General features: G+C 34.2%; 1 long non-coding RNA gene across 1 annotated transcript; it reads left to right on the top strand.

The window, feature by feature from the left end:
• Positions 1–12,031: 12,031 nt before the first annotated feature.
• Positions 12,032–15,345, top strand: LOC120280970. The gene is made up of 3 exons (XR_005542463.1): positions 12,032–12,138; positions 12,903–12,955; positions 15,158–15,345. It is a non-coding gene; the product is annotated as an uncharacterized LOC120280970 (long non-coding RNA).
• Positions 15,346–15,871: the final 526 nt, after the last annotated feature.

Raw genomic sequence — 15,871 nt, 5'->3', positions numbered from 1 at the left:
TTGTAGTAAGTAACTTAGGAAAAATTCTGAACCTTTTCCTTGTTTAATACTTGACCCAATTTTTAGTCTCCGAGAATGAGAAAGATCATGTTAAATCGAAGATTCGCATATAGATGTCATCATGTGCAAGTCTTTTTTTAATGGGTCATAACTCATAATCTATAAATCCAATAAACATGAAATTTTGCAAATTGAAGGTCATGGTAATAAGGAATATTTTCTATTCTGAACACTTTGCCTAATTTTACATATTAAATCCGGAAACTGGCCTCTAAATCTGCATGTCTACACAATAATACCTCCAAGACATGTCAACTATAATTGATCATATCTTATAGAATATATATCCAATAAATATGAAATTTGGCAGGTAGATAGATCAAAGAAATCATTACAACTTTTCAATTTTAATCATCTAGAAATTGTGCTTCTATGACCTCCGAATTTAGGCCCCAATTCCCATTCAACTCATTATCATAACTTAAAAATTCATTCTAGCAATTTCATGCATGAACATAGAATGTCGAAGTCTCAAATCTGTAATAATCCAGCCCAATAAACCTTGAAATATTGACTCTAAACCACCAAATCATTTAATTTATTTCCCAAGTGCTAACCTCACAATTTTATTAAGGATACCATCAAGGAAAAAGCTATGATCTCCAAACTAGACGAGTAAGTTAAAACACTGTCATTCAAGACTCAACCTTGCCTCGGAGTTATAGTACAACATTTCTCTTGATGTATTCACATCTAACATTCACCCCCATTAACATTTTCTCTAAACACATATATGCCCAACAGAACTGTACATCGTCTCAATATTATCAATAATTAGCATACACTCTTTAAAAACATAAAAAGCATCGACTATATATTAACTCAAGAGCTTTGATCTTATCCTCATACCATAATATGATCGTAACCCCATCAGTATACTGAACAAATAGATAAATAAGGAACTGGTTACAACCAAATATTCTAATATAAATGATGCGTTAACATTTCAAGATAAGTAGTAGTCATTCTAAAAAAATAACATACCAAAAACATAAATACTAAGTTTATAGCTAATTAAGGCCACAAATCAGAAATACATGAAAAATACCTATTCGACAATAAATAATTTTTATGATTAATAACAATAAGCGAGGAATATCATAATAAAAATAATAGATAATAATTTTTGGCAAGAAAAAGAAATTCTTCCAATAATGAAAACATGAGTTCTCGGGGATTACTTACCTAAAAGAGAATCCTTCAACTTCTAAGACTCCAGTCGACACTAAAGCAACTTCTTGGGGTCTGTGAGAATGGCTTTGACATGCTATATGTTGGGGTATTAGAAGTTATCCAACAAGAGAGTGGTGTTAGCAAGAGGAGCAGAGACAAACCTAACACCACCAACATACTCAACAAGACTAATGGCTTCCTTCACGTATTAATCTCATGAGGCGGATCAAGAATAGTGTACTTAAATCACAAGGAAAAACATGAGCTATAGCTCTTGCCATAGTTCCAGTCCCTCCACCAACTTTAACGAATGACTTCAACCCATAAAACACGTCCCCGAAAGTCACAATGACAACATCATCAACAAGCACCGAATCACTAGTCATACCATCATTGAACATCTTGTTAAACTCCAACTTCTCATCGACCCACATCCCCCAACCGATTGCCAAAAAAATAAAACACAAAAGGAGTCTCCTTTGAGCTCCCTGAACCATGGACTCGGGACATGTGAAGAGCCACGCATGATTGGGTTGGCATGAGTAGATGCTTTGTGGCTCTGGAAGGATCTTGCTTTTTGGCGAAAAACACTAAGCAAACTAGTGTGATCATGAAGAGACCAAAAGCTTCAACCTTTGATGGTGAGATAGAGAGAGAGAGTAGAAGAAAGCTCAATGAGCTCCATCTCAGCCTTTTTCTTTTTTTTTTTTGAAGGTTTCTAGAGAGAGAGAAAGTGAGAACTAGATGGCTACCAAATAATGTGAACAAGCTTCTCTCGGTTTTCAAGGTTTGCATGGAACGAGGTCAAGAATCCCGGCTTGAAAGGTCTTTACAAATGAATGGAAACAAGGCTGGGGCCCACAATAACTGATAAATTATGTGTTTTCTTCACACTAAATTAAGCTCAGCTGGCTTGAACAACTTGACCAACAAAATCTATCAAAATTCTGATGCATCGCTATCCATCAAGCTGTTTGAAAATTATACAAAAAGGGAAGTACGATGATATGCATACGTCAGTGCATCCTTAATATATGATATATATATGTACGTTAATTACTTTTGAAGCTGTATTTCAATGGAACATTGGTGAATCAAACTAATATCAATTAAATATAACATTCATTACCAGTTTTTTCCTTTTTTTTTCCAAAGAAAATGAAACCTTTTATTCAGAAATTACTAGTTCCAGCCCATTGTGAGCAAGCTCATTGGGTTCAAGTATATATGTTGATAACCAGGAATCAAGACTAAGAGAAAAAAAAGCAAAATTGAACAAGTGTGCGAACTCCAAAGAATAATCCTCAGTTGTCAAGGCATTCATCTCGTGCAGTTGACCTGTTAAAAGGAATGAATGGATCAGCATACATTCCACTTGCAAGAAAGGCATCAAGATCAACATATTAGCCTGGAAACAATTCAAATAACCTTGAAAGACTTGCATGAAACTATTCATTTAAGTTGAGAAATTTAGTAATAGGCCATTCTTGAGCAGTTAAAAGAAGATAGTCACAAAACAACATAATCAAGTAAAAAAAAAAAAAAAGAAAGAAAATAAGAAAGTTACTTGGAAGAAGGTAATTAGTAATCATAATGCATGCATGCATATTATGTTTATCTATGACTCATGATTCACGACAAGAAAACAAACAGAGCTTGATGATCAATGTAAGAAATAACCCAAACTTCAAAACTAAAGAAAGGAGAGCACCTTGATCATAGCAAAACAGGAGTAATCCAGCCCACGGGTTCCCATTGGTTTTGCCCAGCAACCCAGAACCTTGAGAGCCTAAGAAGCAGGCGAAAGGGATAGTAATCATCTACATGTACATAATCCTGCCCGTAACGTGATACAACACTGAAATCTTCCGAGATATGCAGGAACCAAGGTGCTGGCTCTATGTTGAAGGGTGGATTATAACGGAGCATGCCCGAGCGGTCCAATCGCCTGAGAATAACTGTGGGCCCCGGCATCCTTGTCCCATTCATTTGTAAAAAACCATGCAAGCCCGGGATTCCTGGCCTAAATTCTGCAAACTTTTGCAGAATTTCATGAAGCTTGTCTTAAGCCTTGTTTTAATCCTTATTGTCATCTTGTCTTACAGGGAATCAATAGAACCTCTCCCACTATCTTTTGTGTGTGTGTGTGTGTGTGTGTGTGTGTGTGTGTGAGAGAGAGAGAGAGAGAGCTGAAACCTCCAACCTCCGGCGAACCTCCATTGATGGCGAAGGGTTCTTCGATCAGGAGCCCTCTATGAGCTCCACAAGAAGACCTTCACACTTTCTTCGCTTCTCCGTCCCCATTGCCATCCGATAGCTTGTTGGTTTCTTGATTGCAATGGCTCCTAGGGATGTTGGACTCAAACAAGTTAATCTGGAGGATGACAAAGGATAGGATTTCTTTGGATCAAAGCTTTCCAAGATTTTCCTTTTCATGAACACATGGAATGATGGGTCTAAGCAAGATTCTTTAAGGTTCCTTGCATGTAAAAGCTTATGGCTGGACTGAACCTCCATGCAACCTTAGTGGTGACCAAAAATTTCTTTCCAGTGAAGCTTCGGCCGACTTTTATACATATTGCCATGATTACCCATTCTCCGGTTTTGGTAAGTATATCAATACATTTTGATTGTCAGTTCCAAGTCTATGGCAAGAGTAGAGGATTAAAACTAAGTTGATGAGCTTGCTTGAGGTTGTAAGATAGAATTACCTTGAACAGATGGATGTTACAAGAAAGGATAATGGCTTAGGTTATACTGTAATTATGAGCAGTTATGATTAATATAGAGACTAGCCTAATTTACCATAGATTTAGAAAGTAACCACTTTTTCAATTCGACCCTTTTAAATCTTGTGATTTTATACCGGTAAGTCTAGACTTAGTAGAGTGTTAATTCTCATTTCATGTCTATAGGACTTTTGCTGGAGGTTGAAATTGGTGTTCGGTTGGAATTCAGAATTTTATCTGGTAGCAAGTAAGTAATCCCTTGAACTTTTGTATTTAAAATTTTATTATTTTGAGTTTATTTTATATAAATGTTCGGAAAATTCATTATGATTATTCTTTGAAATTATTTTGGAAATGCCATCACATTTTATTACTTATGTTTTGCATAAATAACCCTTAGACTTAGTTGAAAGCATGGTTTTTATCTTAGCAATATTTATATTTATTTATTATTATTTTACCATTATTATTTTTCTTATGAAATGTTTGTTTTAGTAAAAGCTTGGAATTTCTTATGTCTTAATGGTTGAATCTGGCCAAAGCTGGAAGTTGGCATTTATATATATATATATATATATATATATATACATATGTGTGTGTATATTAATTATTATTCATTTATAAATTTCTGTATTCTTGACTTTGCAATCCGTTTGAATATTTTCGGTCTCCAAATGAACGTTATGCAACCCTGTCAGTGGGGGGTTAAACCCTGACCTTGTCGACAAGTAATTTTGAGAATTGAGACTGCAGTTTCGCACCGTGTCCGTTCGGTGAAATAATCAACGGCCACCTGGTATTCAATCTCGGGTCACCGAGGGTAAATAAATGATATCTGTTATTTTGGCTCGGATCTGTCACCGAGGATAAACAAATGACCTTTGGCACTTACAGTGAATTTGGAGACATACTCTTGAATTTGTTATTTTTTTGGGTTTGCCCTTTTGATTTTGAATTTCTGCAAAAACACAAATATTTGTCCTGTCTTGAAATTTTCTGTATTTTTGATACCATATTTCTGGGTTTTGAATTCCGGTAAATCATATTTGTAAATATTCTTTATTAGAATATTTCACTTTGTATTTTGTTTGGTTTAAGTTATGTTTTGAAGACTTATGCTCATATTTAGAAAAATTTTTATATTTCTGATTTACAGCTTTGAATCTAGTATTCTCTTGATTACAGTATTCTTAAATAGTGGTATTACTTGAGAACTATACCCCTGTTGAATTATTTATTTTGTATTTGTTTAAATTATGTTTAAACTTTGAATAATTCTTAATATCTGAATCCAAGATTCGTAAACTCTGTTGTCTTAAAATAATTTCTGGATTACTTACTGGGCTAGTGAGCTCATGGATTTATTTAAATCCTTTTCAGATCAGGAGCAGTAGACCCAGGGATCTTAGAAGGCTTCCAGTAGATGTCTTCTTTGGGATTTAGGTCTTAATGCTTATGTCTTTGCATCAGTTGTATTATTGTTTAAGAATCTCCTTGTAGGTCATGCTGTATTTTTATTTACCTTGTATTTGAGTTTGGTTGTAAACCTTAAGTTGTACTCTTATTTGTTACTCTGTCAATTTATTTCTACTCCTAGTCTGTGTTAGGTTTTGAGGCCTTGCAGGTTCACTGGGCCCCGCCCTGTGGGTCTGCGGCCGTTTGTCAGCGCACCAGGTTCGGAGCGTGACAATAACTGGCTTGAAACAGTACGAGCTTGTCCTATAGGAGGTGGTGAAAAGAAGATGCAGCTGGCCATATAGGTCGTCTTCAAAGAACCTCAAGAAAAGAGCTGGATCTGATGACAGATTATGAACGAAGCCCGGCAATAGCAGATTCTGATCAAGAAGTATTTGGGTGTCCAGATTGATCACCTTGAGTAATCCGAAGTAGTTGGCGCACAAGAGGCCCAACAAAGATATAACATCACTAGGCCGCTCGTCAAGCCAAAATGTCACCCACTGGTTTTCATTACCATTAAGCTCGATGAAATTCACTTGGGAATCTGGGTGCCCGAGGTCATCAGTATCAAGGTAGTAAACCACAGTTAATTCATGATTCATCTGTAGATTTCTTGGTGAGTCCAGGAGAAAGACACGTCCTCGGGGATGATTTCTCAGCATGGGGAGATTAATGATGTCGTCAGTGAATGGGTTGACGAGTGTGATCCATAGTTCTTCTTGATTATCATTTTGAGCAGCAGTGTATCTGCCAACGAAGATCCATCCACGGGAGGAGCCGAGGTAGTAGGAGTTGGCAACTCTCTCGGAGGCCAAAGGCCGGAGGGGGATGATGGCTTTGCCGATGATGTCGAAGAAGGAGAGAGCCTTTATGGTATCTTCTTCGCTCTCACGGTCGATGAGAATCACAAGAGGGGCCTTCTGGCGTTCTTGTGTGTGTGTGTTCCATTCCGAGCAAACGGAGCGGTAGCGGACGTGGTCAACGGCGTTGAGGTCATTTGCGATGAAATTGAACGGGAGCAACGACCAATCCCTGTACTGGTGGTCGACGCCACCATTCACGTCCATCTTGAGCACCACTCACGAAGCTTCTTGGGAAGATGACAACGAGCTATCAATCAATGCATGCATGTATACGTAGTAAAGGCAGGGTGCATGCGCTATATATATACACTTTTGATTTTTATATAAACTAATATATTAGCTAGTGTCTAACTATTAACTTCTGTACATGTGTTTTAAGACTGGTGCGAACTAGAGCAATTATGAAATAAATATTTCTCTATACTTTATTTTTCAGAGATTAAAGATTATGTATGAACTCAAATTATTTTTAATAAATTTAAAAATATATAATTAGATGGATAAAATTATAAAATTTATCTTTTCTTATAAACTAGTATTAAATAGTTTGATATACATATATATATATATATATATATATATAAGTGTTTTTGGGTCTGGTTCAACAAATGCAATTATGATATAAATTTTTTATATAGTTGGTTTCACATAGATAATTTTTTTTTATAATATAGCATGTTTCTAGACTTTTAAGAATATTCTGGGTTAATGGTATAAACCATTGCAAACCCATTGGCTTGATTACTTCTTCTTTGCTAGATCAAGTGTGCTTTCCATCCTTTCTTGATTTTTTTTCTTTCTTTTTTTGTTTTTATTTTGGTTTTGTTTTAATTGCTTTCTTATTTAAAATTTTTTTTATAGCACTAATATTACTTAATCATATATAGGAAGACTACCTATAATTTATATTATGTTTTACATTGATTAAAGATTATGGATGCAATCAAAGTTTAAATAAATTTGAAGACAAGTAATTAGATTAATGAAATTAAAAAAAAAAATTTAATTTGAATACCAATTTTTATTGGTAACTTTTTTTTATTAAGTGGACAAATAACTGTGAGCTAGGCTTATAATGTTTTATTTTAATTTGTTTAAATCATTTATATAGTCATAATATTGCATATTCATGGGAAAACATTGTAAACTTTCATCCCAATTAATTTTTAGTTAATATTTTGTGTATAAATATTTTTAATATTTATAATATTTGCAAAAAATGCCATTTAGTGTGAGAATATCCTAAAAATATAATTAGGGATGGCATAAAGTGCAAATCTTTTCGTAAAAATTCCATCCTTGGTTTATATATATATATATAATTGGGTGCTTCGTGATGGTTACTCTGTTCATCCATGGATGCTCTATATATATAAAATATTTATGGTTTGATATAAATTAATAGTGCCCAATCTCTTATATAAAATAGTAATTAAGTTTTTAGTAACATTTATTTGTGTATATTACAAACCGTGATTTTGCTAAACAAGATGGAACATTTGCCACGAGATGTGGCACGGCTAGCTGAAAACCGTGCCAACGGCCTAAAAACCACACCAATTGTTGTGCCAAAAAAACTTTATTAATTATTAGTAAGATTTTTTCTTAAATATTTTTTTTGTTAAGATTTACATGTTTATATTAGAAATTATGAGTTTGTTGGAAAATATGAATAATTTGCATAAGCCAAAATTTTTATTTTTAGTTTTTAATTAATTTTTATTTACAAGGTTTTCTAAGCAAAGAACAATAATCTAAAAGGTGAATAAGTATTTATAATGTCTCTGTGGGTATGCAGGTGAATTTTTATTTTTTACCTTCAAATTTATTTCTAAAAGAGTGGTGATAATCAACGGCATTCAGCTCATTTATGATGACCAATAGCACTAGTCCTGGTGGTTGATCATCTTGATCGCATCTCACTGATCGATCCTTAGAAAGATGACAACTCCATCAATTCATGCATGCAAGTGTTATAGAATGCTTACGTTACCTTTGTATATGTCTATGTATGTGTGTGTATATATATATATATGTTTTGAAGCTGTTTTAATCGGATGTCAAACGATTAAATAATTTAAATTCTAAAACTCCTTCACTTGGAATTATTTATTTATTTATTTATCCAGTTATTTATACAAATCCGTTTCCTTATACTGTAAACTTTTGTGGCATTTTTATTTATTATATTATTAGATATAACAATACAACTTGAAAACATCTCACCAGATGGAGAAGATCATTTATAATATATAATATATATTTTATTATATTTCAAAAAAATATATATATATATATATATTTTTAAACTTTATTGGTAGATTGAACAATATATTTAAGAAACATTTAAGTTATTTAATTAAATGAAGCTAAAATGAATATGAATGAATCAAGATAAATTTCTAAGTGAAAAAACGGCATCATGATCAACATATATACAAGTATATAACTGGAAGAAAAAAGAATGAAACAATTTATTTAAGCATATGTAGAAAGAACACGCAACAAGCTAGCTAGCATTCATCAACCACATAACTACAGATCATCAAGAGAGCACTTGCTCAAGTAGTTAACACCAGAAAGATATATACTAGCTCACTGAACGCTAGAATCAACAAAGAAGAGAATTAAAACGATACAAAGAAGGAAACTAATTATCATGTAGTGTTTATCCATCAAAGATTCACAAGGAACAAACAAGAAGAGCTTGATGACTGATATAGAAAACCCAAAGCTAAAATTAAACTGATCAAGAAATTAAGAAGAGCACCTTATTATTCATAGCAAAGTAGGAGTAATCCAGCCCACGGCTTCCCATTTGTTTTGACCAGTAGCCCAGAACATTGAGAGCCTGAGAAGCAGGCGAAATGGATAGTAATCACGTAAATATACACCATCCCCCGGGCCATGCTGTTCCACTGTGAAGTCATCCCCGATAAGCAAGAACCTCTGTCTCGTGATGAAGCGGGGTGGATTAAAATAGTTTACGTCAAGGTCTCCCATTTCATGGACACCCACCCTCAAGAAACAATATGATCTTTGATATTCGGCAGTGAAAAGAAGATGGAAGTGGCCACGAAGGTCTTGCAAGAACCTCAAGCAAAGTGTTGAATCTGATGACAGAACAGGAAGCAAGCCCCGCAATAGCAGTTTCACATCAAGACGGATTCCGATCTCCAGACTGATCTCTGTGAGTACTCCACCCTTGTTGAAGTACAAGTGGTCGTCTATGGCAACAACATCATCGGGATGGTCAAGAATCAAGAAGGTTGACCATGCTTGTTCATCAGTGTTTATGAAATTCACTTCCGAAGTGTACGGATCATCATCGTCAACAAGGTGGTATATTACAGTTGGGTGGTTGTCATTCTGGAAATTTCCCGGTTGGCCAAAAAGAAAGACACGGCCACGAGGTGGTACATTACGTAGAGAGGGAAGGTCGATGAAGTCATCGGTGAATGGGTTGAGGAGGGTTATCTTCAGTCTTTGTCTATTGCGGCCACTTGGAGAAACGGGGACACCGCCTATAAAGATCCATCCATGGGAGGAGCCGAGGTAGTAGCAATTGCTAACCCGGAAGGAGGCCGAGAGCCGGATGGGGATGATCTCTTTGCGGATGATATCGAACAAGGAGAGAGCCTTTATGAGGTGAGGTTCTCTGGGGCGAATTCGGCCATTGAAGTCGACGAGGATCAATAGAGGGGCCTTTCTTCTCTCTTCTGTCTGTTGTCGCCATGCCATGCAGACGGACCGGAAGCGGACGTGATCGACGGCGTTGAGGCGTTCGGCAGTCCGAACGATGAATGTCACAGGGAGAGAGGACCAGTCCATGTGGTTGCTCATCTTGATCGATCACTGTTTCTTGTTTCTTAGAAAGACGACAACTCCGTCGAAGGGGATCAATAAACAGCTTGCATGCATGCATGCATGCCTGGGGTGTGTATATATATATATAATAATTCATTGGTTTATGTCTTAAACTAACTAACTGTAAAATAGATAATTTGATGTTTATAAAAAAAATAGGATGAAAAGCACGTACGTGTGAAATATTGTAATCATTAAAACTTACCGTTAAAACCATTTTCAAGGTGATGCTAAGATTTTTTTTTTTTTAATGAATTTAGATTTGTGTAAATATATACATAAATATATTATTTAGATAAAACTAATTATAATGTAGTTTTTTTTAAACTTTCACTTTATTACCTTGAATAATATTTCCATAACATTTTTATTATTTGTAAATGTTCTTATTTTTCACATTATTGATCTTTAAACTCAATATTAAAAAATAATTAATTTATCTTTTCAGGAGAGAGCACTCACATTGCTTAACTTGCATGCGAACCAATGAGCTTCGGCCTTTCACCATCATGGATTGATATTTCACTCTGGGTATCAATTTGGGAATAAATTTTTAGCATGCCAATAAACTATAGTCGTGTTTCATTTTGGTAATTAAATTTTAATTTATATCAAAATAATCATTCATCTTCAATTTTGTTTCACCACTCGATTGATTTAGGAATCAAATAGCATATGTGGCCACAGGAAAATAAATCTTTATTAACTTTTTTATGACACATCATCCATCCTATTTGGTTTGTCTATGCCACCCAACTTGTCCACATCAGCAAAAAGTCTCCACATTAGCAGCCTCTTTCTTTTACCTCCTCTTTCACCCTAGATAGAGAGTGATACCGTGGACAATGAAAACTCAACGAGCTAGAGAGAGTGAGAGAAGTTGTTTATTTGGTTGTTATAGGGGCGAAATGGGGAAATACAACAGGATGGCGAGGGATGTTGAATAGGGCTTATGGCCTACTGTAATTAAACACTCTTTTGAAGCCTTAGCCCTTCCTGCCTCTTCTTGCACTACTTATACAATGGAAACTGGTTCATTGATCACAGGCTCATCATTTTCAAATTGATCGCAAGTTGTATAATTTGCTCTTTTTGAAATTACAAAACTGGTACATGTGGGGATGTTGAATAAAATTTGATTTCATGTCAATATCTCTAAAATTTAGGGAATGAATGTTAGTCATTTTTATATAGTTTACGATGATGGTCTTCTCTTTCTTTTGATTAAAGGTGCCTTTTTTTTAAGTTCATTTACATATGTGAGGTCAGTGAATTAGTTTCAATATAATTGTAGTTTGATGATGATTTTCTCTATGTTTTCAAAAAATTAGTAGTCTTGCATTAATTATTTCAATAAAAAATTAGTACATGTTGTATGGCAACCCAAACACCTACTGCATCTTAAATTCACAAATTTAAGTTTGAACTCTAAATTAATATAACATCAAGCTCTGTAAACCAAAGGAAGTTTTTTTTTTTTTTTTCTTAAAATTAGTGCTTATTGTATAGCAACTCAAGCTCTATATAACCTTAGACTCAAAAAATTAGTATATGTTGTATAGCATCCGAAGCACCTACAAGATCTCAAAATCACAAAATTTAGTTTGGACTCAAAATTAATCTCTGTAAAAATAAGTGAAGTATTTTTACACAAGATTAGTGCCGTTGTGTGGGCCCCAGCTTCCTTGTCCTCATTCATTTGTAAAAGCCATGAGAGCCCAGGATTCCTGGCCAAAATTATGTAAACTTTTGCATAATTTCATGAAACTTGTCTTAAACTTGTCCTTGTTGCCATCTTGTTATTGACAATGGAGCCTGAGCCTTTAGCATCCTTTCTTCTATCCATTTAGAGAAAGAGAGAGAGAGAGAGAGAGAGAGAGTTGTGATCTCCTCCGGCGAACTTCCGGCAATCCTCCAGTGAACGTCCGATGATGAGTTTGTGGACTCAACCGCATAGATTTCTTTTCCTGATTTTGTCAATCTTCCATGTAATCTCCTAGCCTTTCCTTCTATTTAATTATTAGATGTTGTAGTGCTTGAAAATACTTGGGTGATGATTGTCATGTTGCCTTAGATAATAATGGTATTATTGAATGCATGATCTGCATGTAAAGGCCAAGGTTTTTACATCTATTTGGAGTTTTGATCTCACTCTATCCTTCCATCTTGTGAGTTTGTTGTAGCTGCATATTGATTTCAAATTGTTGACTGCATCCCTCATCCTTCTTTTGAAATTCTTTTTTTATTTTTTTATTTTTATTTATTTTCATATGTTGGATATGTATAAGTAGTTATATACATACTCTTATTCTATAGGTCTAGTTGTACATCATTTGTTAAGTTGGTGGAATGATATTGCAAAGCTAAAAGCAATGTATATTTCTTGTGATTAGTAATAGTGATAGTTTAAGAGTATGAGGGAAGCATTGTAGTGGAATGTGTTTAGATTGGATGGTGGAGATTTCTCATCAAGTTGAAATATTGGTTCAAGACAAATGTCAAATGATTGGAGGTTAAGCATTGGATCACTTTAATTTTAATCATGTTAATTGGTTAAGCTTTTGAGATGCATTTAATTTCCTAGGTGAGTTCCTGCTAGAATACATGCAAGACACTTATTTTATTTAGTTTATTTATTTATTTCTTTATTTTGGTTTCTCTCTCTAGAGAATGTAAAAGAAATATTTGGTTAGTGTTTTAACTTGTGATTAGAGTGATTTTGTTCTAACTTTGGTAAATCATTGGGTTTTAGGATCGTTTTAGGGAGTGGTCTTGGACCTCATTTTTGCACTTAGGCAATACCAGGTAAGTAATCACCCGAGAACTCATGTTTTCATTATTTGAAGAATTTCTTTTCTTGGCAAAATTATTATCTATTATTTTATTATGATATTCTTGCTTATTGTATTAATTATAAAATTATCTATTGTCGAATAGGTATTTTCATGTATTTCTGATTTATGGCTTTAATTAGCTATGGACTTAGTATTTATGTTTTGGTATGTTATTTTTAGAATGGCTACTATTTATCTTGAAACGTTAATGCATCATTTATATTAGAATATTTGGTTATTTGTTCTTATACGATGTGGTTATGATCATATTATGGTATGATGATAAGACCAAAGCTCTTGAGTTAAGGTATAGTGGATGCTTTTATGTTTTAAAGGGTGTATGCTAATTATTAATAATCTTCAGTCGATGTACAGATTTGATGGGCATATATGTATTTAGAGAAAATGTTAATGTAGGTGAGTAGGTGAATGTTAGATGTGAATACATCAAGAGAAATGTGGTACTACAATCCTGTGGCAAGGTTGAGTCTTGAATTTCAGGTTTTAACTTACTATCTAGGGTGGAGATCATAGCCTTTCCTTGATGGTATCCTTACTAAAATTGTGAGGTTAGCACTTGGGAAATAAATTAAATGATTTGGTGGTTTAGAGTCAATATTTCAAGGTTTATTGGGCTGGATTATTACAGATTTGAGACTTCGACATTCTATGTTCATGCATGAAATTGCTAGAATAAATTTTTAAGTTATGATAATGAGTTGAATGGGAATTGGGGCCTAAATTCGGAGGTCATAGAAGCACAATTTCCAGATGGTTAAAATTAAAAAGTTGTAATGATTTCTTTGATCTATCTACCTGCCAAATTTCATATTTATTGGATATATATTCTATAAGATATGATCAATTATAGTTGACATGTCTTGGAGGTATTATTGTGTAGACATGCAGATTTAGAGGCCAATTTCCGGATTTAATATGTAAAATTAGGCAAAGTGTTCAGTATAGAAAATATTCCTTATTACCATGACCTTCAATTTGCAAAATTTCATGTTTATTGGATTTATAGATTATGAGTTATGACCCATTAAAAAGACTTGCACATGATGACATCTATATGCAGAATCTTCAGATTTAACATGATCTTTCTCATTCTTGGAGACTAAAATTGGGTCAAGTATTAAACAAGGAAAAGGTTCAGAATTTTCCTAAGTTACTTACTACAAAATATCTTTGCATCTGATGTTAAATTCTGCGAGTTATGCATTTTGAAATGAGACATATTAGAAGTATTGTTATGCAGAGCTTGTGAGATATAAATGTGCATAGTGATTAGTTTTTAGTAATGATTTGGGAAATTATTTATTTAATTTTGTAAGTAATTTCTGTATTTTCAGTTATTTTTCCTAAATTGGGATTATGAAATTGTGTATTTCTGTTTGTTTGAATATTTGGAAAATTCATGAATATTCTGCATTTCAACCTTGAGTTTTTGTTTGAATGCTTTGATCTCCAAATGAGCGATATGCAACCCTGTCAGTGGGGGGTTAAACCCTGACCTTGTCGACAAGTAATTTTGGGAAAGTGAGACTGCAGTTTCGCACCGTGTCCGTTCGGTGAAATAATCAATGGCCACCTGATATTCAATCTCGGGTCACCAAGGGTAAATAAATGATATCTGTTATTTTGGCTCGGATCTGTCACCAAGGATAAACAAATGACCTTTGACACTTACAGTGAATTTGGAGACATACTCTTGAATTTGTTATTTTTTTGGGTTTGCCCTTTTGATTTTGAATTTCTGCAAAAACACAAATATTTGCCCTGCCTTGAAATTTTCTGTATTTTTGATATCGTATTTCTGGGTTTTGAATTCCGATAAATCATATTTGTAAATATTCTTTATTAGAATATTTCACTTTGTATTTTGTTTTGTTTAAATTATGTTTTGAAGACCTATGCTCATTTCTGGCGAATAATTATTCGCAGTTCAGAAACCCGGTATTCTTTTGATTTTAGTTATCTTGAATAGCGTTACTACTTGAGAACTATACCTCTGTTGAACCATTTATTTTGTATTTGTTTAAACTATGTTTAAACTTTGAATTATTCTTAATATCTGAAATCGAGATTCGTAAAGTCTGTTGTTTTAAGACAATTTCTGGATTACTTACTGGGCTAGTGAGCTCATGGATTTTCTTTAAATCCTTTTCAGATCAAAAGTGATAGATCGGCGTGCATCTTGAGAGATTGTCTGTAGTTGTTGTCTTATCCTATTGTAAATTTTAAGTTCTTGTTATTGTGTATCCCTGTATTTTGTATTTTGGACTTCTATATCCAAGTATTGTGTACTTTGTAGAGTTTGTAATCTTGTAACTCAGTTGGGTTATTATAATTTTGCCTGTCCTGGATCAGATTTTGAGGCCTTGCAGGCCTATGGGGCTCACGCCTTGTGGGTCTGCGGCAGTTTGTCTGCGCACCGGGTCTGGTGAGCCGGGTTCGGGGCGTGACACGTTGTATGGTAACCCAAGGTCTATATAACATCAAACTCAAAAAATTAGTACTAGTTGTATGGCAACTGTAGCAGTAAGTACATGTCAAAGTTGTTTATTCAAATAGAAATAGAAGCAATGAACTCGCTTTCAATATTAAATGCAGTGCATATGTCTATAACTTTTTATATTAACAACGAAAAGACTGCACTACCCTAATGGCTCGCAAATGGGAGTATTTACAAATAAAAGTATTCTCCCAAGTTGTCTCTGTTCAATGCAAAGAACAGTTAAAAAAAATAACAGTTAGCCAACTAACTCATTCAAAAATATCGCTAAAATTAACTCTCATGAAGGCCTTCCTTGTGTGCCACCCTTCACCACCTAGGGGAAGCAGAATGGTTCACTTCCATAGGTTCTGTTCGTTGTGCATGGGT

The sequence above is a fragment of the Dioscorea cayenensis genome, chromosome 17 (genome assembly GCF_009730915.1).
Source record: "Dioscorea cayenensis subsp. rotundata cultivar TDr96_F1 chromosome 17, TDr96_F1_v2_PseudoChromosome.rev07_lg8_w22 25.fasta, whole genome shotgun sequence".
NCBI lineage: Eukaryota > Viridiplantae > Streptophyta > Magnoliopsida > Dioscoreales > Dioscoreaceae > Dioscorea > Dioscorea cayenensis.
Note: the sequence above shows the minus strand (reverse complement) of the source record. Positions and strands in the feature narration are given on the sequence as shown.